Genomic DNA, 24,772 nt, shown 5'->3' on the forward strand with positions numbered 1-24,772 from the left:
TGCGAAAAGGGAGACAAAATATAATTCAAGATGGATGAGTGATAACAAGCATAATGCAAATCCTAACAAGAAAACTACTCAAGGTATGAAAATGCAAAACATAAAACATTTAGAGGCATATCATGTTTCAGAGATGCATCATCCTTATTTGATTAAAACTATGAAAATAACTCCACCACCTCTAGTTGTCGTGCTCTTTCCCTTTGCTGCTTTCTCCTTTCTTCTTCTTCTTCTTTCTTTCTTGGGGTTCTTCAACAAGGCACCTTCGATCCCAAATCTGGTCTACCTGATCCCAGAGCCCAGCATCCTTCAATCTTTGTTGCATGTGTACTATTTTCTTATTGGCTAGTGCTCTTTGATGATCAATCAACTCTTGGAATTGCTCAAATGGTTTGATCAGTTGGTTCAATGTTGGCATGCTATGGACTACATAGTCCAACTTTGCTTGATTTGCTATATCATACTCCCTTCTATCCACATACCTATGCTCTCTAATTGTATGATATATGTTCTTCCATTGGTAGAGATTTTGGGTGTACTCAACAAACTTGGCCTGTCGTAGGAACAATTGGTATGCGAAATTGTTACTCTGAGGTTGTAAAATTTGTTGTTCGTTCTCTCCTTGGCAATGGCGCCAATAACTGGTGCACAACACCATGGTCTAAACATAACTTCACAACTTCGCACAACTAACTAGAAAGTGCACTGGGTCGTCCAAGTAATAAAACCTTACGTGAGTAAGGGTCGATCCCACGGAGATTGTTGGTATGAAGTAAGCTATGGTCATCTTGTAAATCTCAGTCAGGCGGATATCAAATGGTTATGGAGTTTTTGAATAATAATAATAAATAAACAGAAAATAAAGATAGAAATACTTATGTAATTCATTGGTGAGAATTTCAGATAAGCGTATAGAGATGCTTTCGTTCCTCTGAACCTCTGCTTTCCTGCTGTCTTCATCCAATCCTTCCTACTCCTTTCCATGGCAAGCTTTATATAAGGGCATCACCGTTGTCAATGGCTACATCCCATCCTCTCTGTGAAAATGGTCCAAATGCTCTGTCACGGCATGGCTAATCATCTGGAGGTTCTCGATCATACTGGAATAGGATTTACTATCCTTTTACGTCTGTCACTACGCCCAGCACTCGCGAGTTTGAAGTTCGTCTTAGCCATCCCTTCCCAGATCCTACTCGGAATACCACAGACAAGGTTTAGACTTTCCGGATCTCAGGAATGGCCATCCATCGGTTCTAACTTATACCACGAAGATTCTAATATCTCGGACTCGGTCCTCTGTATTAGATATCTAAGAGATACTCATTCTAGCTTGTTTGCATGTAGAACGGAAGTGTTTATCAGGCATACGTTCATAAGTGAGAATGATGATGAGCGTCACATAATCATCACATTCATCATGTTCTTGAGTGCGAATGGATATCTTAGAAGTGAAATAAGTTGAATTGAATAGAAAACAGTAGTACTTTGCATTAAATCATGAGGAACAGCAGAGCTCCACACTTTAATCTATGGAGTGCAGAAACTCTACCGTTGAAAATACATAAGTGATTAAGGTCTAGGCATGGCCGAATGGCCAGCCCCCATGATCTAAGAACTAGACGTCCCAAGATGATCCGAAGATCATAAGATCTCTAATACAATAGTAAATAGTCCTATTTATACTAAACTAGTTACTAGGGTTTACAGAAGTAAGTAATTGATGCATAAATCTACTTCCGGGGCCCACTTGGTGTGTGCTTGTGCTGAGCTTGAAGTTTACACGTGCAGAGGCTTCTTCTGGAGTTGAACGCCAAGTTGTAACGTGTTTTTGGTGTTCAACTCTGGTTCGTGACGTGTTTCTGGCGTTTAACTCCGGACTGCAGCGTAGAACTGGCGTTCAACGCCCTTTTGCGTCATCTAAACTCGGCCAAAGTATGGACTATTATATATTGCTGGAAAGCCCTGGATGTCTACTTTCCAATATACTATAAATTCCAAACTATCGATGAAACATAGCTCCAATCAGATGAGCAGGACTTGTAGCTTTTTGCCTCTTGAATAGTTTTGGCATCTCGCTTTATCCATTGAAGTTCAGAATGATTGGCATCTATAGGAACTCAGAGTTCAGATAGTGTTACTGATTTTCCTAGTTCAGTATGTTGATTCTTGAACACAGCTACTTTATGAATCTTGGCCGTGGCCCTAAGCACTTTGTTTTCCAGTATTACCACCGGATACATAAATGCCACAGACACATAATTGGGTGAACCTTTTCAGATTGTGACTCAGCTTTGCTAAAGTCCCCTATTAGAGGTGTCCAAGGTTCTTAAGCACACTCTTCTTTTGCTTTGGACCTTGACTTTAACCGCTCAGTCTCAAATTTTCACTTGACACCTTCACGCCACAAGCACATGGTTAGGGACAGCTTGGTTTAGCCGTTTAGGCCAGGATTTTATTCCTTTAGGCCCTCCTATCCACTGATGCTCAAAGCCTTGGGATCCTTTTTATTTACCCTTGCCTTTTGGTTTTAAGGGTTATTGGCTTTTTGCTCTTGCCTTTTGATTTTAAGAGCTTTTGGCTTTTTCTGCTTGCTTTTTCTCTTTTTTTTTTCGCTATTTTTTTCTATTTTATTTTTTTTTCTTCTGCAAGATTTTGTATTCACTGCTTTTTCTTGCTTCAAGAATCATTTTTATGATTTTTCAGATTATCAAATAACATGTCTCCTTGTCATCATTCTTTCAAGAGCCAACATATTTAACATTCATGAACAACAACTTCAAAAGACATATGCACTGTTCAGGCATTCATTCAGAAAACAAGAAGCATTGTCACCACATCAATATAATTAAACAAAGTTCAAGGATAAATTCGAAACTCATGTACTTCTTGTTCTTTTGAATTAAAACAGTTTTCATTTAAGAGAGGTGATGGATTCATAGGACATTCATAACTTTAAGACAAAGTTACTAAATACTAATGATCATGTAATAAGACACAAACATGGATAAGCACTTAACATAAAGAAAACGAAAAACAGAGACTGTAAGAACAAGGAATGAGTCCACCTTAGTGATGGTGAAGTTTTCTCCTTGAGGAACCAATGATGTCCTTGAGCTCTTCTAGGTCTCTTCCTTGTCTTTGTTGCTCCTCCCTCATTGCTTTTTGATCTTCTCTAATTTCATGAAGGATGATGGAGTGCTCTTGATGTTCCACCCTTAATTGTCCCATGTTGGAACTTAATTCTCCTAGAGAGGTGTTGATTTGCTCCCAAAAATTCTGTGGAGGAAAGTGCATCCCTTGAGGTATCTCAGGGATTTCTTGATGGTGAGCTTCCTCATGCATTTTTTGAGCTCCATGAGTGGGCTCTCTTGTTTTCTCCATCCTTTTCTTAGTGATGGGCTTCTCTTCCTCAATGGGAATGTTTCCCTCTATGTCAATCCCAGCTGAATTGCATAGATGGCAAATGAGGTGAGGAAAAGCTAACCTTGCCATAGTGGAGGACTTGTCAGCCACCTTGTAGAGTTCTTGAGGTATAATCTCATGAACCTCCACCTCTTCTCCAATCATGATGCTATGGATCATGATGGCCTGGTCTACAGTAACTTCAGACCGGTTGCTAGTGGGAATGATTGAGCGTTGAATGAACTCCAACCATCCTCTAGCTACAGGCTTAAGGTCCAGTCTTCTCAGTTGAATCAGTTTGCCTTTTGAGTCAATCTTCCATTGAGCTCCTTCCACACATATGTCCATGAGGACTTGGTCCAACCTTTGATCAAAGTTGACTCTCCTTGTGTAGGGGCATGCGTTCTCTTCCATCATTGGCAAGTTGAACGCCAACCTCACATTTTCCGGACTAAAATCTAAGTATTTCCCCTGAACCATGGTGAGATAATTCTTGGGTTCGGGTTCTTACTTTGATCATGGTTCCTAGTGATCTATGCATTAGCATAGAACTCTTGAACCATTAGAATTCCGACTTATTGGATGGGGTTTGTTAGAACTTCCCAACCTCTTCTATGGATCTCATGTCGGATCTCTGGATACTCATTTTTCTTGAGTTTGAAAGGGACCTCTGGGATCACCTTCTTCTTGGCTACAACATCATAGAAGTGGTCTTGATGGGCTTTGGAGATGAATCTTTCCATCTCCCATGACTCGGAGGTGGAAGCTTTTGTCTTTCCTTTTCCTTTTCTAGAGGATTCTCTGGTTTTAGGTGCCATCAGTGGTAATGGAAAAACAAAAAGCTTATGCTTTTACCACACCAAACTTAGAATATTGCTCTCCCTCGAGCAAGAGAAGAAAGAAGAGATGAAGAAGAAGAAGAAATGGAGGAGAGGGGGAGAGGTTGTGTTTCGGCCAAGAAGAGGAAGAGAGGGTTGTGTTGTGTGAAAATGAAGAAGAATGGAGGGGTTTATATAGTGGAGGGAGAGGGGGTTAGGTTCGGCCATTTAGGGTGGGTTTGGGTGGGAAAGTGATTTTGAATGTTGAAGGTAGGTGGGGTTTATGAGGTAGGTTTATGGGGAAGAGTGGATGGATGTGAGTGGTGAATGGATAATAGGAAAGAGAGATTGAGGTGATTGGTGAAGGGTTTTGGGGAAAGGTGTTTATTGGGAAGAGAGGATGAACATTGAGAAGAGGGAAGTGTATGAGTGGAGGTAGGTGGGGATCCTGTGGGGTCCACAGATGCTGAGATGATCTTGTGGGGTCCACAGATGCTGAGATGATCCTGTAGGGTCCACAGATCCTGAGGTGTCAAGGAATTGCATCCCTGCACCAATTAGGCATGTAAAATGCCTTTGCATGCAATTCTGGTGTTTAAACGCCGAATTGATGCTTGTTCTGGGCGTTCAGCGCCCAGATGCAGCATTTTTCTGGCGTTGAACGCCAGTTCTATGCTTGTTTCTGGCGTTCAGCGCCAGCTTTCCTCAGTGTGCATTCCTGGCGTCTGAACGCCAGGATGCTGCTTGTTTTGGGCGTTCAACGCCAGATCCATGCTCTGTTCTGGCATTGAACGCCAGCCAGATGCTCCTTACTGGCGTTTAAACGCCAGTAAGTCCTTCCTCCAGGGTGTGATTTTTCTTCTGCTGTTTTTGATTCTGTTTTTGATTTTTCTATTTATTTTGTGACTCCACATGATCATGAACCTAATAAAACATGAAATAACAATAAAAATAAATTAAAATTAGATAAATAAAAACTGGGTTGCCTCCCAACAAGCGCTTCTTTAATGTCAATAGCTTGACAGTGGGCTCTCATGGAGCCTTACAGATGTTCAGAGTATTGTTGAGACTCCCCAACACCAAACTTAGAGTTTGGATATGGGAGTTCAATACCAAACTTAGAATTTGGTTGTGGCCTCCCAACACCAAACTTAGAGTTTGACTGTGGGGACTCTGGTTGACTCTGTTTTGAGAGAAGCTTACTGTGCCTCTTTTCCATGTTTACAGAAGGATGTCCTTGAGTTTTAAACTCAAGGGAGTCCTCATTTTATTGAAGGACTAGTTCACCTCTGTTAACATCAATCACAGCTCTTGCTGTGGCTAGGAAGGGTCTTCCAAAGATGATGGATTCATCCTCATTCTTCCCAGTCTCTAGGATTATGGAATCAGCAGGGATGTAAAGGCCTTCAACCTTTACTAACACGTCCTCTACTTGTCCATAAGCCTCTTTTCTTGAGTTGTTTGCCATCTCTAATGAGATTTTAGCAGCTTGCACCTCAAAGATTCCCAGTTTCTCCATTACAGAGAGTGGCATGAGGTTTATTCCTGACCCAAGGTCACATAGAGCCTTCTCAAAGGTTATGGTGCCTATGGTACAAGGTATTAGGAACTTTTCAGGATCTTTTTTCTTCTGAGGCAATCTCAGTTGATCCAATGCATTTAGTTCATTGGTGAACAGGGGAGGTTCATCTCCCCAAGTTTCATTACCAAATAAATTGGCATTCAGCTTCTTGATTGCACCAAGGAACTTGGCAACTTGCTCTTCAGTAACATCTTCATTCTCTTCAGAAGAAAAATACTCTTCAGAGCTCATGAATGGCATAAGGAGGTTTAATGGAATCTCTATAGTCTCTAGATGAGCCTCAGAGTCCTTTGGTTCCTCAAAGGGATACTCCTTATTGATCATTGGACGTCCCAGGAGGTCTTCCTCTTGGGGATTCACGTCCTCCCCTTCCTCTCTAGGTTCGGTCGTGTTGACTATGTCAATGGCCTTGCACTCTCCTTTTTGATTTTCTTCTGTATTGCTTGGGAGAGCACTAGGAGCGATTTCAGTGATTTTCTTACTCAGCTATCCCACTTGTGCCTCCAAATTTCTAATGGAGGACCTTGTTTCATTCATGAAACTCACAGTGGCCTTAGATAGATCAGAGACTAAGTTTGCTAAATTAGAGATATTTTGTTCAGAGTTCTCTGTCTGTTGCTGAGTGGATGATGGAAAAGGCTTGCTATTGCTAAACCTGTTTCTTCCACTATTATTAAAGCCTTGTTGAGACTTTTGTTGATTCTTCCATGAGAGATTTGGGTGATTTCTCCATGAGGGATTGTAGGTGTTTCCATATGGTTCACCCATGTAATTCACCTCTGCTATTGCAGGGTTTTCAGGATCATAAGTTTCTTCTTCAGAAGATGCCTCTTGAGTACTGTTGGATGCAGCTTGCATTCCATTCAGACTCTGAGAAATCATATTGACTTGCTGAGTCAATATTTTATTCTGGGCCAATATGGCATTCAGAGTATCAATTTTAAGAACTCCCTTCTTCTGAGGCGTCCCATTACTCACAGGATTCCTCTCAGAAGTGTACATAAACTGGTTATTAGCAACCATGTCAATGAGTTCTTGAGCTTCTGCAGGCGTTTTCTTTAGGTGAATGGATCCACCTACAGAAGTATCCAATGACATCTTAGCTAATTCCGACAGACCATCATAGAATATATCCAGGATGGTCCATTCTAAAAGCATGTCAGAAAGACACTTTTTGGTCAGTTGCTTATATCTCTCCCAAGCTTCATAGAGGGATTCTCCTTCTTTCTGTCTAAAGGTTTGAACATCCACTCTAAGCTTACTAAGCTTTTGAGGAGGAAAGAACTTGGCTAAGAAAGCCTTGACCAGCTTATCCCAAGAGTTCAGGCTATCCTTAGGTTGAGAGTCCAACCATATTCTAGCTCTGTCTCTCACAGCAAACGGGAAAAGCATGAGCCTGTAGACTTCAGGATCTACTCCATTAGTCTTAACAGTATCACATATCTGCAAGAATTCAGTTAAGAACTGAAAGCGATCTTCAGATGGAAGTCCATGAAACTTGCAGTTTTGTTGCATCAGAGAAACTAATTGAGGTTTAAGCTCAAAATTGTTTGCTCCAATGGTAGGGATGGAAATGCTTCTTCCATGTAAATTAGAATTAGGTGCAGTAAAGTCACCAAGCATCCTCCTTGCATTATTATTATTTTCGGCTGCCATCTCCTCTTCCTGTTCGAAAATTTCTGTAAGGTTATCTCTGGATTGTTGTATTTTAGCTTCTCTTAGTTTCCTCTTCAGAGTCCTTTCAGGTTCAGGGTCTGCTTCAACAAGAATGTTCTTGTCCTTGCTCCTGCTCATATGAAAAAGAGGGAATAGAAAAATAATAATAATAGGGATCCTTTTTACCCAGGTATAGAGGTTCCCCTGTGTGAATAGAAGAAGAAAAGAATGTAATGTAAAAAAGGAAAGAAGAGAAAATTCGAACACAGATGGAAGAGGGGGTTCGAATTTGGGTGAGATGAAATGTTAGTAGATGAATAAATAAATAGAAGGAGATGAGAGAGAAAGAGGATTTTCGAAAATAAAATTTTTAAAAAGGGTTAGTGATTTTCGAAAATTAGGAATGAAATCAAATTAAAATTAAAAATTGAAACAATTAGTTAAATAAAAAGAATTTTTGAAAAAGAGGAAAGAGATTTTTGAAAATTAGAGAGAGAGAGTTAGTTAGGTAGTTTTGAAAAAGATAAGAAACAAACAAAAAGTCAATTAGTTAGTTGAAAAAGATTTGAAAATCAATTTTGAAAAGATAAGAATATAAGAAGTTAGAAAAGATATTTGAAAATCAAATTTTTGAAAAAGATAAGATTTAAAAAATAAAGATATGATAGGAAGATATGATTAGAATTAGTTTTGAAAAAGATTTGATTTTTAAAATTATAATTAATGACTTGACTCACAAGAAATCACAAGATATGATTCTAGAATTTAAAGTTTGAATCTTTCTTAACAAGTAAGTAACCAACTCGAAATTTTTGAATCAAAACATTAATTGATGATGTGATTTTCGAAAATATGATATAAAATTAAGAAAAAGATTTTTGAAAAATATTTTTAAAATTTTCGAAAATAAATAAGAAAAATAAAAAAGATTTGATTTTTGAAAAAGATTTTGAAAAAGATAAGATTTTTAAATTGAAAATTTGATTTGACTCATAAGAAACAACTAGATTTTAAAAATTTTTGAAAAAGTCAATCCAAATTTTCGAATTTTATGAGTGAAAACGGGAAAGATATTTTTTTGATTTTTGAACTTTTAATGATGAAAGAGAAAAACATGAAAAAGACTCAATGCATGAAAATTTTGGATCAAAACAATGAATGCATGCAAAAATGCTATGAATATCATGATGAACATCAAGAACACTTTGAAGATCATGATGAACATCAAGAACATGTTTTTGAAAATTTTTATATGCAAAGAAAACATGCAAGACACCAAACTTAGAAATCTTTCATGTTCAGACACTATGAATGCAAAAATGCACATGAAAAACAAGAAAAGGCACAAAACAAGAAAACATCAAGATCAAACAAGAAGATTTACCAAGAACAACTTGAAGATCATGAAGAACACCATGAATGCATGATTTTTTCGAAAAATGCATAAATTTTTTAGAAAAAAAATGCAATTGACACCAAACTTAAAAATTGACTCAAGACTCAAACAAGAAACACAAAATATTTTTTATTTTTATGATTTTATAAATTTTTTTTCGAAAATTAATGTGAAAAAAAAATAAAGATTCCAAATCTGAGGGTTAGACATGGCTTAATAGCCAGCCAAGCTTTAGAAGATACAAATCAGGCATATAACAGCTGATACTTCATCCAACTTCATATACTTATAAGTGGAAGCCTCAGTCTAAAAGAATTAGACATGGCTCTACAGCCAGCCAGGCTTCTACATGCTTCATGAAACACTAGAATTCATTCTTAAAAGTTCTGAGAAAAATATATTTTTGAAAAGATTTATTTTTTTTTCGAATATTAATTAGGAAAAATGAAAAAGAAGAAAATATTTTTGAAAAATTTTTTTTGAAAACTTTTTGAAAACAAAATAAGAAGAAAATTACCTAATCTGAGCAACAAGATGAACCGTCAGTTGTCCAAACTCAAACAATCCCCGGCAATGGCGCCAAAAACTTGGTATGCGAAATTGTTACTCTGAGGTTGTAAAATTTGTTGTTCGTTCTCTTCCTGGCAATGGCGCCAATAAATGGTGCACAATACCATAGTCTAAACATAACTTCACAACTTCGCACAACTAACCAGCAAGTGCACTGGGTCGTCCAAGTAATAAAACCTTACGTGAGTAAGGGTCGATCCCATGGAGATTGTTGGTATGAAGCAAGCTTTGGTCATCTTGTAAATCTCAATTAGGCGGATATCAAATGGTTATGGAGTTTTGGAATAATAATAATAAATAAACAGAAAATAAAGATAGAAATACTTATGTAATTCATTGGTGAGAATTTCAGATAAGCGTATAAAGATGCTTTCGTTCCTCTGAACCTCTGCTTTCCTGCTGTCTTCATCCAATCCTTCCTACTCCTTTCCATGGCAAGCTTTATATAAGGGCATCACCGTTGTCAATGGCTACATCCCATCATCTCTGTGAAAATGGTCCAAATGCTCTGTCATGGCATGGCTAATCATCTGGAGGTTCTCGATCATACTGGAATAGGATTTACTATCCTTTTACATCTGTCACTACGCCCAGCACTCGCGAGTTTGAAGTTCGTCACAGCCATCCCTTCCCAGATCCTACTCGGAATACCACAGACAAGGTTTAGACTTTTTGGATCTCAGGAATGGCCATCCATGGGTTCTAACTTATACCACGAAGATTCTAATATCTCGGACTCGGTCCTCTATATTAGATATCTAAGAGATACTCATTCTAGCTTGTTTGCATGTAGAACGGAAGTGTTTGTCAGGCACGCATTCATAAGTGAGAATGATGATGAGCGTCACATAATCATCACATTCATCATGTTCTTGAGTGCGAATGGATATCTTAGAAGTGGAATAAGTTGAATTGAATAGAAAACAGTAGTACTTTGCATTAAATCATGAGGAACAGCAGAGCTCCACACCTTAATCTATGGAGTGCAGAAACTCTACCGTTGAAAATACATAAGTGATTAAGGTTTAGGCATGGCCGAATGGCTAGCCCCCATGATCTAAGAACTAGACGTCCCAAGATGATCCGAGGATCATAAGATCTCTAATACAATAGTAAACAGTCCTATTTATACTAAACTAGTTACTAGGGTTTACAGAAGTAAGTAATTGATGCATTAATCCACTTCTGGGGCCCACTTGGTGTGTGCTTGGGCTGAGCTTGAAGTTTACACGTGCAAAGGCTTCTTCTGGAGTTGAACGCCAAGTTGTAACGTGTTTTTGGCGTTCAACTCTGGTTCGTGACGTGTTTCTGGCGTTTAACTCCGGACTACAGCGAAGAACTGGCGTTCAACGCCCTTTTGCGTCGTCTAAACGCGGCCAACGTATGGACTATTATATATTGCTGGAAAGCCCTGGATGTCTACTTTCCAACACAATGGAAAGCGCGCCATTTTGAGTTCTGTAGCTCCAGAAAATCCACTTTGAGTACAGGGAGGTCAGAATCCAACAGCATCAGCAGTCCTTCTTCAACCTCTGAATCTGATTTTTGCTCAAGTCCCTCAATTTCAGCCAGAAAATACCTAAAATCATAGAAAAACACACAAAGTCATAGTAAAGTCCAGAAATGTGAATTTAACATAAAAACTAATAAAAACATCCCTAAAAGTAACTAGATCCTACTAAAACATACTAAAAACAATGCCAAAAAGCGTATAAATTATCCGCTCATCAACAGTCCATTAACTGACTCTTGAACATTTGCTTATTGTTCCTTTTGCCCCTCAAGAATTTTTGCTTGAAACTCCCTCTGTTGATCTAACATCTGAAGCTGGAAGTTTTCTTGCTTCTTCATCATTTGCTGTTGCCAATGCAGTTGTTGCTCACGAACCTTCAAATATTGCTCTTCTTGTTGCAAGTTTTGCTCTTGTTGCCTCAAATACTGCTCGTGTGCTCTCATGTGTTGTTGAGACATTTCTTCAATGGCTCTTTGCAATTGGCTCAGATCCATTGCACCAAGAGCTTGTTCTCCCTCCACTTGTGGTCTCATTCTTCTACCTTGAGCTTTTCCTTCCTCTTGGTTGTCAGCATCAGTGGCACCCTCCATGCTTTGCTTGGTGATCCCTCTGCTCCCTTTTACCTTCTCAGTATTTTCATCCTCAAAGAGTACTCTAACTCTTTTGCATAGCCTCAGAATAGTGCTTGGGTGACCAAGTCTACTTTTACCCGTTTTCTCAGCTATTTCTTGAATACTATCCGCGATGAGCTGTGGGACATTGACTTCTCCTCCCCTAAGTATGCAATAGGTCAGAATTGCTCTCTTAATGGTGACCTCAGATGTATTTGCAGTAGAGAGGATGGATTTTCTCACTATCTCATACCAACCTTTGGCTTCTGGTGTGAGATCTATTCTTTTTAAGTGGCTTGGGGCTCCTTCTGAGTCCCTTTCCCAATGATGTGCATAAACTTGTTATGCTACGATTTAGGAAATTGCACGATCGGCAAAATTCCTTCCGGCAAGTGCACCGGTTATCGTCAAGTAAAAACTCACAATAGAGTGAGGTCGAATCCCACAAGGATTGGTTGAGTGAGCAATTCGGATTAGAAGTATGTTCTAGTTGAGCGGAATCAAGATTTAGATGAGAATTGCGGAATGTAAAATTGGCGGGAAAAGTAAATGACAAGAAATTGAAATGGCGGAATCTTAAATTGCATGAATTAAAGAGCAGAAGCTAAATTGCTGAAATTAAAAGGGAATGGGGGTGATTGCATGAATTTAGTTACAGAATGTAAAGAGAAAGTGGAAATCAGAAATGGGGAATTCATTGGGTTATAGGAGATATTGAGATCTCCGAATCAAAACATGTTTATCTCTTCCTCAACCAATGCGTTCATTGAATTTTGCTTGGCAATCTTATATGATTGGATCCCAATCCCTTGGCTCACCAATTCTCTCTAAAAACAAACAAATTCCCAATCCCTTGGTTTAAATGTTCATAAGAAGAGATGATGCTCGATCACTGATTTTACCACACAGTTTCATGAACCACAATTTGGTAGGATTACATGTCACAATATCCATCCAAACCCCAATCCAATTCACTGTGAGAAAGCTTCTCTAGCATGAATCCTCCATTCCTTTCCCAAGGTTCCGAAGGATTCCAATTATGGGTAGTTTCTTTCCCAAGACAACTACCCAATAGAATTAGATCGAGAAGCTTTCTAACAAAATTCAAGAGAAAAGATTGAAGAAGAAGATAAACTATTATTGATTCATTGAATTACAATAGAGCTCCCTAACCCAATGAAAGGGGGTTTAGTGAGTCATAGCTCTGAATTCAATTACAAAGATATGAAAACTAGCTAAATGAAAAGGTAAAAGTCCCCTCCTAACTTAAATTCTATCCTATTTATACACTTTCTATATTGAGCTTCTGTTGTGTTTCTTGGGCTTTGAGGCCTCTCCCTGCTTTCCTTTTGCCTTGGGTTTATGATCCATAATCTTGATGAGGCTGCTGATCCAAATTCTGTAACATTCATTGAGCCAACTTAGTGATAATCAAATAATGACACATGACTCAATAAATTGAAATTTCAGACTCATCAATCCTTCAGGCCCAATCCCATAAACCATGATATTCAATTGGGTTTCATACCAGAGTAAGTTTAAGTTAATGTTTGTGCTCAAATACTACTTAAACCGCAATATTTTTGGCCCAGAAACCTTTTCCAAGAGTGGCGTTTAAGTTGCAGTTTAAGCTTAAACTGCAGCTTAAACGCCAGACACTTCCAGTGATGCCTTTTGTGGAAGCACGTTTAAGCTTCAGTTTAAGGTTAAACTGAAGCTTAAACGTGGAAATGGAAGAAGGCAGCCCTGGAGGGTAACTTAGTCGAACACGTTTAAGCTTCAGTTTAAGGTTAAACTGAAGCTTAAACGTGGAGATAGGAAAGGCAGCCCTGGAGGTCGAACACGTTTAAGCTCCAGTTTAAGGTTAAACTGGAGCTTAAACGTGGAAATAGAGAAAGCCATCTGGGAGGTCGAACACGTTTAAGCTCCAGTTTAAGGTTAAACTGGAGCTTAAACGTGGAAGCTGAGAAAGGTAGCCCTGGAGGTGTCGAACACGTTTAAGCTCCAGTTTAAGGTTAAACTGGAGCTTAAACGTGGAAATGGAGAAAGCAACCCTGGAGGAGAAAACTTGGTCGAACATGTTTAAGCTCCAGTTTAAGGTTAAACTGGAGCTTAAACGTGGAAATGGCTCCCTGGTGCATTTTCCATTTCTGGCGTTTAACTTCCAGTTTAAGGTTAAACTGGAGGTTAAACGTGGAAATGCTTCCTGAGTGGAATTCTCATTCTGGCGTTTAACCTCCAGTTTAAGGTTAAACTGGAGGTTAAACTTCAGTTTCAGCATTTCTTAACCTTCAAGATTCTGGCGTTTAAGCTCCAGTTTAGGCTTAAACTGGAACTTAAACGCCATTTCCAGCATTATATGGCTTGGTAGTTTAAGTTCCAGTTTAAGCTTAAACTGGAACTTAAACTCCACATGTGATATTCAAGCTTCCTTTATTGATTTTGTTGCTTCCTTGCCTAGCCTCTTCTTTCCTGAAATCATCCAAACAATTGCATCAAAGTCTTGCAAAATTTCATGAGAATTCTTCCATTCATAGCATTCAAGTATTATAACTAAAACTCATGGAATTTGCATCAAAATCATACTGTTTGGATGGTTCATTGCTTTGTTATTCATTTAACCATTCTTGGTTACTTTAAGCTCAAGAAAATGCATAAAACAACTAAAACTAACAGAAAAATGCTAGTGAAACTACCCTAAGATGCCTTGGCATCACAACACCAAACTTAATACTTGCTTGTCCCTAAGCAAGTCCTGAGTTATTTGAGAAGAAAGTATGAAACAGAAAGCAATTACATTGGCTATATTAGCAAGCATTTGAAGTTCATCAGAAGGGTTTTATGCAGAAAGTTGCAGCATCACTTTTTCATTCTTATCAGGTAAGATTATCACTTTTTCATTGCATCCATCAAACACTGTTATGGCCTCTTGTTATTCTTATGTCCTTGGCACTTTTCTCTCTTTGTTTTTCTTTCCTTTTTCTTAGAGCTCTTTTGCTCCTTGTTTGCTTGGTGTCATGTGTTGCACAAGCCTTTGGCATTTTCTTTTTCTTATCAGTGCACTACACATATCCACTCCAGGCATTTTAGTTCACATTTCTTCTTGAGACATTGGTGCCCAGCACCTCTTTGTGTGACTAAATGTTTTGTATTTAGGTTGCTCTTGATAATGGACTTTTGGTTGATAATCCCGGGTTAGTTAACCCAAGTTACCAAGTGTTGAAACACTCCTCAGAACCTATTCATCCAAGCATATCCTTAATACATAAACACCACAGGCATTTGTCTCAGAAGTTCAAACCATTGGTGCCTAGCTTATTTTCTCAATTTTTTTGCTTTTTGGTTGCCCTTTTTCAGTGGCTTTTTCTTCTTCTTTTTCTTTCTTTTTCATGGCCAAAGACATTTATTCATCAAGATCCATAGACAGTTTTCAATTTCTACATAAAAAATGATAATTCTACACTCTATTTCCAGTGATCTGACTAAACAATCAAGCATGCATACCACCACTTAATTCTACTTGATTTGTCACTAATTGAGCCAAGTTACTTTTGTTCAAACTTTTCTTTTATTTTTTTGGAAACAGAACAAGCATGGCAAGCACTTGTTTAAGAAGGTGAAGTTATATCCAAACATCTAGGCATTCATTTTATTCAAGGCAATAAACAGACAAACATACTAGAGATTTCACCTTAAAACTTAAATGACTTATAATGAAAGAAAGCTCATGAAGACAATTCACCAATTATCATTTGATTATTAAGGAGAGAGACCACCTCTCATTTATTGCTTGGTTCTTCTTGATTCTTGGGATCCTGCTTCTTCTTGCTTCCTACCGCTTTTTGACCACTTGAACTTCCTTTGTCTTTTCTTATGAGCTTTTTCCAGAATCCAGCCTTTTTCATTGTTTCCTCCACTCCTTTTTCAAGGATCATTGCCTTGTTTATTTCTCCTTCTTTCCTCCCTTTGAAATACTCATCAAAAGCTGGGAATGCTGGGTCCATCTTGTGTAAATGTTCCCCTATGTAGTTAAGCTTGATTTGCGAACTGATGTTGTAATCAGCTTGGACTGAGTATCTTGCATTCTGTAAAGTGGTGGCTTCCTTGATTGCCAAGACATTGGCATCTTGGTGTTGGCATATGTGGCTGAAGGATTCCTGTAAGTGTAAATTCTGTTCCCTTTGCATATCTAAGAATCTTGATTCAAAGTTCCTTTGCATATCCATCATTTTTAGGTGAAAGTCCTCTTGTCTCTCCTGAGACCTCATGTATTGTTGAGACATTCCTTCTATGATTTCCTGCATTCTGCTCATATCCATGGGGTCTCTGGGAATTCGTTGTCTTCTTTCTGGAATTCCTTGCTCTTCTTGCTCTTCTTCTCCGTCTTCTCCTTCCTGTCCTTCTTGTTCCGCTTCTTGCTCTGCTTCTGCTTGTTGCCCTTCTTCATTTCTTCTTTTTGTATGTCTTGGAGCAATTGGGCCAAGAGTCATTCTGTACGCAGTTATAGCCAATCCAGGATATAGCCAATTAGGTCTTTCATCTTCAAGTGGTACTTGGACATCGATGCATAGTCTAATGATGGTGCTAGGGAAGTGGAGCCAGGATTCAGGGTCACTTTTCTCACTAAGCTCTTGTATCTGTTCAGCAATGAGTTTATGAACTTTAATCTCCCCTCCCACCATTATGCAATGTAGCAAGATGGCTCTTTTAGGGACTATTTCTGAAGAGTTTGCAGTGGGTAGGATGGATCTCCTAACTATTGCATACCACCCTTTAGCTTCCGGTGTTAGGTCTCCCCTTCTCAAGACTCTTGGAGCCCCTCTTGTTTTTCTTACCCATTCAGCTCTGATGGCACAAAGGTCTTCAGCAATAGTTGTATAGTCAGGTTCTCCTATCATCCTTTCTTCATAACTTGCTTGGCTGAAATGTATGTTTTTCAGGCCAAGAGTTTTCATGATTGCTTTGGGACTGAAGTCAACTTCCACCCCTCTCACATAGCTTTTGTATGTGGGTTTCTTGGTTAAGTCTTCCCTCACTGCATTTGCATAGAACTCCTTCACCAAGTTGATGTTGATTTTAGTGATTGGCTTAGTCAGGAGCTCCCACTTCCTCTTTTTGATCTTCTCCCAAACACCTGGGAACTCATCCTTTTCAAGGTCAAATGGAACCTCAGCTAGTACCCTTTTAGGTCTCATCCATTTGGCTTGAATCTCATGGAAAACTAATTTGTATCTCCATGCATCGAATTCCCTGTTCTCCTCCATTGGTTGCTTGTCTTTTCTTCTTTTGTGGCTAGATGAGGCTGCCATTGGTTCTTTAGTTTTGGTAAGTGACAAGCTAAAGTTGACAAGGTGAAGCAAGAAGTGTTGTTGGAGGTGTGGTGAGGTTGTTTTCGGCAAAAGATAGTTATGCTATGATGAAAGAAAATGTGCATGAAGGAGATTTGGTGGTGTGGAACTCGTTCCTCAAGTGGTTCTTTATAGTGCCCGTAAGTGAAAAATGGACGGCTAGGGTGGTTTGTGAAGGGTGGCTTGATGGTAAATATATGAATTAGGGAGAAGGACGAATTGCTTTTCATTTTCTTGGAAGTATTCTGGGTGCATTAGGTTGTACATGTAGCTATCTTTTCTTGCAGAACTTCCTTTTCCCATGTGTTAGTTTCAAAGACTTGTGAACTTTCTTTTTGACCAAGCACCGTACCTTCCTTTGTCTTTTTCCTCCATTTTTGTCTTTTCTTTTGTACCTGCACAAACAAACAAGTTTGCTATCATTTTTCGGTCCATGTGAATGATGAATAGTACTTGCACATGTAAATCAATGATTGACTTCATGAGCTTATAGCCGTGACTTTTGTATGTATGCACACTTATTACTGGACACCAAACTTAGTGTTTGGTAAAGTCTCCTGATGACATGAAATCCATATTGGTTGTCCTTAATGAATGTGCATAATTCTAATAAATCATAGTCACTTTGGCTCTTTGATTCTAAACAAATTTACTACCCTAAGTAATTGAAACCAAAGTATTAAAACATGCGAATGGTATACTTGTCATGAATTTCGAAATCCAGAGGAACTTCTTGCTTTTCATGAACCGTGTTCAAAGAGGAACACCAAACTTAATGTTTGGTTGTGCACTTTGAATGAAAAATTGAATGCATTTTGAATAAAATTTGGGGTGCCTTCAGGCACACCAAACTTAGAGACAAATTGTATTTTACATGCAATGTTTAGTGCACTCTTTCAGCAGTTGTCCTGAGGATTCAAGTTCATGCATAAGAAACCATGCTTTATTAAATGCACAACAAAACAAAAAAAGTAAGGATATTAAAAACATGGGTTGCCTCCCATGAAGCGCTTCTTTAACGTCACTAGCTTGACGGTTGTCCCTTGTTAGGGTGGATTGTAGTGCTTGACGTCTTCTCCTCTCACTATGAAAACGTCCCCACTTGATTCCTTCATGACCTCTAAATGTTCCATAGAAAGAACTTTCCTGATTGTGAACACTTGAGGGAGCTGGGAAGGAATGGTTTTGAGGCCAGGTGGGATTGGCAGATAATGACTTGATATCACTTTATCTCCCGGAGAAAAACCTTCAGTGGGAATTTTCTTGTTTCTCCACCCTCTTGGCAATTTCCCTATCATTCTTCCCTTTCTCTTGAGGATTTCTTCATTGACCCTTATGCCAGGAGGATCCTTCTGATCTGTTTCCATTGATTCTTGCGGCTTTAACTCTTGCAACTCTTGTTTGCCTTCCAAGGACTGTTTTAGAGTTTCAGTTGCTGGATTACTTTCCTCCAAACACAGATGGCTACTATCATCCTTAGGCTTTTCAGGTTCTGGTTCAGGCTCAGATGCAGGTTTGAAAACTTTGAAAATGAGCTGTTCATCATGTATTCTCAGAATTAGCTCTCCTTGTTCTACATCTATGAGCGCTCTAGTAGTGGCTAGAAATGGCCTGCCCAGAATGATAGGGTGTAAGTAGCTTTCCTCCATGTCCAAAATGACAAAGTCTGTGGGGAAGTAATAATCTCCCACTTTCACCAGCACATTCTCAACTACCCCTTCAGCTTGCTTCTAAGTTTTGTCAGCCAGGTGTATGATTACATCAGTGGATATCACCTCATTCAGTTGTAGCCTCTTCATAAGAGTTAGAGGCATCACATTTATGCTAGCTCCTAGATCACAGAATCCTCTGTCAATTTTTGTTTCCCCTATGATGCAAGGGATATGAAAACTTCCTGGGTCTGTTTTCTTAGAGACTGTGTCCTTCTTGATGAGGGCACTGCATTCTTTGTTCATTGTTACCGTTTGTCCTCCCTTCAAAACTCTTTTCTTCCTCAATAATTCCTTTAAATACTTGATGTGTGTAGGCATTTGATGGAGAATCTCAAGAAAGGGAATATTGATATGGAGAGACTTAAATGTCTCTAAAAACCTTGAATAGGTTTTCCCTTTTTCACCTCCTCCTAACCTCTGAGGAAATGGTGCTTTTGGTTGGTATGTTTCCATCGTGCCTTTTTACAGTTCCTTGGCTTGCTCAGTTTCACTTTCCTGCTTAGCTTCCTCCACACCTTCCTTCAAGATTTCTGGCTCCTGTTCTGAGGATCTGATTCCTTCTTCTTCTGAGACTTCTTTCAATATGGTGATGGCCTTGCATTCTTCCCATCTCACTCCCTTTTGTTCCCCTTTAGGATTCTTTTCTGTGTCACTAGGGAACACTGCAGTTGATTTGGGGGCCTGTTGAGATAGCTCTTCTACTTGAGACTCCATCCTCTTGAGTTTTTCACCATGGTTTCTTAAGGTAGATCTCACATCATCCCTGAAGCTTTTCAATTCAATTATGTCCTGACCCATGTGTGCCAGCATTCCTTCTATCCTGTTTAATTAATCTTGAAATTGTTGGTTCGGGTTAGGTTGGGTAGGTTGATTATTTTGGCCATGATATGGTGGTTGAGAGTAAGTGTTTTGTGTGGCTTGGTATGATCTTTGGTTGGAGTTTTGGTATGTGGACTTGTTATGTTGGTTTTGCTGGTTTCCCCACCCAAAGTTTGGGTGGTTTTTCCAGCCTGGGTTGTAAGTGTTGGAATGTGGATCATATGGTTGCCTTTGTTGATTTCCTACATAATTGGCCTCTTCCCAATCACCTCCTTCAGTACTTTCTTCCTCTTGATCTTGTGTGTGTATTGCAGCCACTTGTTTTGTTTCTAATTTCCTGGTGAGCTCTGCTAGTTGCTTGGCAAACACCTTGTTTTGGGCTAGAATTGTATCAACATGGTTCAGCTCCATGACTCCCTTAGTGTTGTGTCTCTCTGATGCATAGTAGTACTCATTCTCAGCCACTGTCTCAATCACTTCAATGGCTTCTTCCACAGTCTTTTTCCTGTTCAATGAACCTCCTGATGAATGGTCTACAGCCTTCCTTGATTCATAAGACAGTCCATCATAGAAAATATGCAATTGCACCCAGTCATGGAACATGTCTGGTGGGCATTTCCTTGTCAAATCCTTGAATCTCTCCCATGCCTCGTAGAGAGTTTCACCATCTTGTTGTCTAAAAGTCTGAACCTCAGATCGAAGCCTATTGACCTTTTGTGGGGGGTAGAAACGTGCCAGAAACTTGCTTTCCACCTCGTCCCATGTTGTTAGGCTCCCCCTTGGGAATGATTCCAGCCACTTAGCTGCCTTGTCCCTAAGTGAAAATGGGAACAAAAGCAGTTTATAGGCATCTTCCTGGACTCCATTGGACTTCACAGTGTCGCAAATTCTCAGGAATTTTGTGAGATGTTGGTTTGGGTCTTCATTAGCACTTCCACCAAATGAACAATGATTCTCCACAAGTGATATTAGCTGTGGTTTGAGCTCAAAATTGTTGGCCTGAATGGGTGGTTTCTGAATGCTGCTACCACAATTCCCAGAGGTTGGGTTTATGTATGAACTAAGAACCCTCCTCTCAGGAATGGCATTGTTTACATCAGCTCTCTCATGGTTGTGAACTTCTCTATCCATGTTGAGATCTAGAGCTTCCTCAAAATTGTCCTCAGATTCTCCTTCAGATTCTTCTTCTCCCAGTATTCTCTTCCCTCTTGCTTCCCTTCTAAGTCTATGAAGGGTCCTCTCTGGTTCGGTATATGGAGGAGTTGATGTCTCTCCTCTCCTACCTGTCATACAAGAACACAGCACAGGCAACAAACAAGTGAAATACTCTTGGTTAATGGAAGAGTATGGTTAGAGCAGTTGAGGAATTAATTCAAACAGTTAGTGAGTCAGTGAGTTAGTTGCTTGAATTTAAAGGCATAAAGAAAGAAAGCATGTAACAGAGTGCAGAAATTAAAATTCAACAAGTAACTTGAACTGAATGAACAAAGCAAGAAAAATGCTCAATCTAGTTAACTTCCAATTTGAGAATTGTCAATCGAAAACCAATCCCCGGCAACGGCGCCATAAACTTGATGTGCATAAACTTGTTATGCTACGATTTAGGAAATTGCACGATCGGCAAAATTCCTTCCGGCAAGTGCACCGGTTATCGTCAAGTAAAAACTCACAATAGAGTGAGGTCGAATCCCACAAGGATTGGTTGAGTGAGCAATTCGGATTAGAAGTATGTTCTAGTTGAGCGGAATCAAGATTTAGATGAGAATTGTGGAATGTAAAATTGCATGAATTAAAGAGCGAGAAGCTAAATTGCTGAAATTAAAAGGGATGGGGGTGATTGCATGAATTTAATTGCAGAATGTAAAGAGAAAGTGGTAGATCAGAAATGGGGAATTCATTGGGTTATAGGAGATATTGAGATCTCCGAATCAAAACATGTTATCTCTTCCTCAACCAATGCGTTCATTGAATTTTGCTTGGCAATCTTATATGATTGGATCCCAATCCCTTGGCTCACCAATTCTCTCTAAAAACAAACAAATTCCCAATCCCTTGGTTTAAATGTTCATAAGAAGAGATGATGCTCGATCACTGATTTTACCACACAGTTTCATGAACCACAATTTGGTAGGATTACATGTCACAATATCCATCCAAACCCCAATCCAATTCACTGTGAGAAAGCTTCTCTAGCATGAATCCTCCATTCCTTTCCCAAGGTTCCGAAGGATTCCAATTATGGGTAGTTTCTTTCCCAAGACAACTACCCAATGGAATTAGATCGAGAAGCTTTCTAACAAAATTCAAGAGAAAAGATTGAAGAAGAAGATAAACTATTATTGATTCATTGAATTACAATAGAGCTCCCTAACCCAATGAAAGGGGGTTTAGTGAGTCATAGCTCTGAATTCAATTACAAAATTAAAGGAAAATGATCCAAAGTTCCCGTGTGTCGAAAAGTCTTCCCCCTCAGGGGCTGGATTCCCCTTCAATCTTCCCGTGTCTCAAATGCAGAAACTAAGGCCTTTAAATAGGCTCCCTAAATTACAAAATGAAAATGAAATTCAAAGCAAATTACAATCAAATGAAAATAAACTATTCTAGATGATTCTTGTGGCCTTGATTTGGTGTTGTTGATGGGCCTTGCTTGCTTGAGGGGTAGAGTGACATAATTGATCCAAAAAGGATAATGATCCATTAAACTACACTCAAACGTTGCACCCCCCCTTTCTTGAGTCGTCACTTTGTTCTCTTGTCAACCTTGCCAATTTGATGCCAAATATAGACTATTATACCTCGTTGGAAAGCTATGGATGTCAGCTTTCTAACACAACTGGAAGCACCTCAATTGGATCTCTATAGCTCAAGTTATGCTTGATTGAAGGTGACAAGGTTGCTGGTTGGTTTGACAGCGTTTAAGCCAACGTTTAAGTCACTTAAACGTGCTCGAAAATGCCAATTTTGGGAGCTCAGTTGCATTGTCCACCCCATACTTCTATACATCGTTGGAAAGCTCTGGATGTCTACTTTCCAATGCAACTGGAAGCGCATCATTTGGAGTTCTACAACTCGAGTTATACTCCATGGAAGGTGAAGAGGTCAGCTGGCCTGATTGCATGTTGGTACTATGCTCTTCTATGCACATTACGGGGCTGTTTTCTCCCTCAATTTTTAGTATCCACCATGCATGCCATATATGCTTGGAAAGCTCTAGATGTCTTCTTTCCAATGCATTTTGAATCACCTCATTTGGAGTTTTGTAGCTCAAGTTATTTATGTTTGAAGAAGGCATGGTCAAGCTGTTCCATATAACACGTTTAAGCTCCAGTTTAAGCTTAAACTGGAGCTTAAACGCTGGCACTCCCTGGAGGCACAAGCTCGAGCACGTTTAAGCTTCAGTTTAAGGTTAAACTGAAGCTTAAACGTGGAAATGAGAAAGCAACCCTGGAGGAGAAAAAAAAGTCGAACACGTTTAAGCTCCAGTTTAAGGTTAAACTGGAGCTTAAACGTGGAAATGCTCCCTGGTGCATTTCTAATTCTGGCGTTTAACTTCCAGTTTAAGGTTAAACTGGAGGCTAAACGCCACTTTCAGCATTTCCTTAGCTCTCATGGTTTTGGCGTTTAAGCTCCAGTTTAAGCTTAAACTGGAACTTAAACTCCACATGTGATATTCAAGCTTCCTTTATTGATTTTGTTGCATCCTTGCCTAGCCTCTTCTTCCCTGAAATCATCCAAACAACTGCATCAAAGTCTTGCAAAATTTCATGAGAAATCTTTCATTCATAGCATTCAAGGAATATAACTAAAAACTCATGGAATTTGCATCAAAATCTTCATGTTTGAATGATTTAAGACAAGCATGACTATTTGGCCCAAATGATTACTTAAGGCTCAAGAAAATGCATAAAACAACTAAAAATAACAGAAAAATGCTAGTGAAACTAGCCTAAGATGCCTTGGCATCACAACACCAAACTTAATATTTGCTTGTCCCTAAGCAAGTCCTGAGTTACTTGAGAAGAAAGTATGAAACAGAAAGCAATTACATTGGCTATATTAGTAAGCACTTGAAGTTCATCAGAAGGGTTTTATGCAGAAAGTTGCAGCATCACTTTTTCATTCTTATCAAGTAAGATTATCACTTTTTCATTGCATCCATCAAACACTGCTATGGCCCCTTGTTATTCTTATGTCCTTGGCACTTTTCTCTTCTTTGTTTTTCTTTTCCTTAGAGCTCCTTTGCTCCTTGTTTGCTCAGTGTCATGTGTTGCACAAGCCTTTGGCATTTTCTTTTTCTTATCAGTGCACTACACATATCCACTACAGGCATTTTAGTTCACATTTCTTCTTGAGACATTGGTGCCCAGCACCTCTTTGTGTGACTAAATGTTTTGTATTTAGGTTGCTCTTGATAATGGACTTTTGGTTGATAATCCCGGGTTAGTTAACCCAAGTTACCAAGTGTTGAAACACTCCTCAGAACCTATTCATCCAAGCATATCCTTAATACATAAACACCACAGGCATTTGTCTCAGAAGTTCAAACCATTGGTGCCTAGCTTATTTTCTCAATTTTTTTTGCTTTTTTTTTTGTTTGCCCTTTTTTCAGTGGCTTTTTCTTCTTCTTTTTCTTTCTTTTTCATGGCCAAAGACATTTATTCATCAAGATCCATAGACAGTTTTCAAATTCTACACAAAAAATGATAATTCTACACTCAATTTCCAGTGATCTGACTAAACAATCAAGCATGCATACCACCACTTAATTCTACTTGATTTGTCACTAATTGAGCCAAGTTACTTTTGTTCAAACTTTTCTTTTATTTTTGGAAACAGAACAAGCATGGCAAGCATACATTTAAGCAAGTGAAGTTTATCCAGACACTTAGACTATCACTTATTTGGAAATTAAACAAACAGACAAACAAAAACTGCAATGACTCAAACTTAAAGCAGGGGTGCATGCAAACTTCCAATATCAGCAATTCAAAGTACAAGCAATTAAGTGACAATACAACCTTTTAGCATCTTCTTTGTTGTTCATCATCCTTCCTAGCCTTGGTGTTCTCTTTGATGATGATGTATATTCCTTCCATGAGATTGATTGTCTTCCTGCAAAGCTATTAGAAGTTACTTGTTCCCCAAGCACTTTGAGAATTGGTTAGCATGCATGTATGTTTGTAGGCCTCTGAACTTAGATTGGTGTGTGAACACCAAACTTAGTTCCTTGCCATATGCAGCAATTTGGATCATATGCAGAAAACCTCATGTGCTTTTATTAAGAAAATAACTATGAACTAGAAATTAAACTATTGTTTAAGTAGTTTCCCTGATTGGTTGGAGCT

The 24,772-nt window shown here is 39.0% G+C and overlaps 1 non-coding gene across 1 annotated transcript; it reads left to right on the forward strand.

Moving 5' to 3' along the window:
- Positions 1 to 20,028: 20,028 nt before the first annotated feature.
- Positions 20,029 to 20,132, forward strand: LOC148545199 (small nucleolar RNA R71). The gene has a single exon (XR_015900586.1). It is a non-coding gene; the product is annotated as a small nucleolar RNA R71 (small nucleolar RNA).
- The last annotated feature ends 4,640 nt before the right edge of the window (positions 20,133 to 24,772 follow it).

Source organism: Arachis ipaensis, chromosome B9 (assembly GCF_059453495.1).
Source record: "Arachis ipaensis isolate K30076 ecotype BB chromosome B9, ASM5945349v1, whole genome shotgun sequence".
Lineage (NCBI taxonomy): Eukaryota > Viridiplantae > Streptophyta > Magnoliopsida > Fabales > Fabaceae > Arachis > Arachis ipaensis.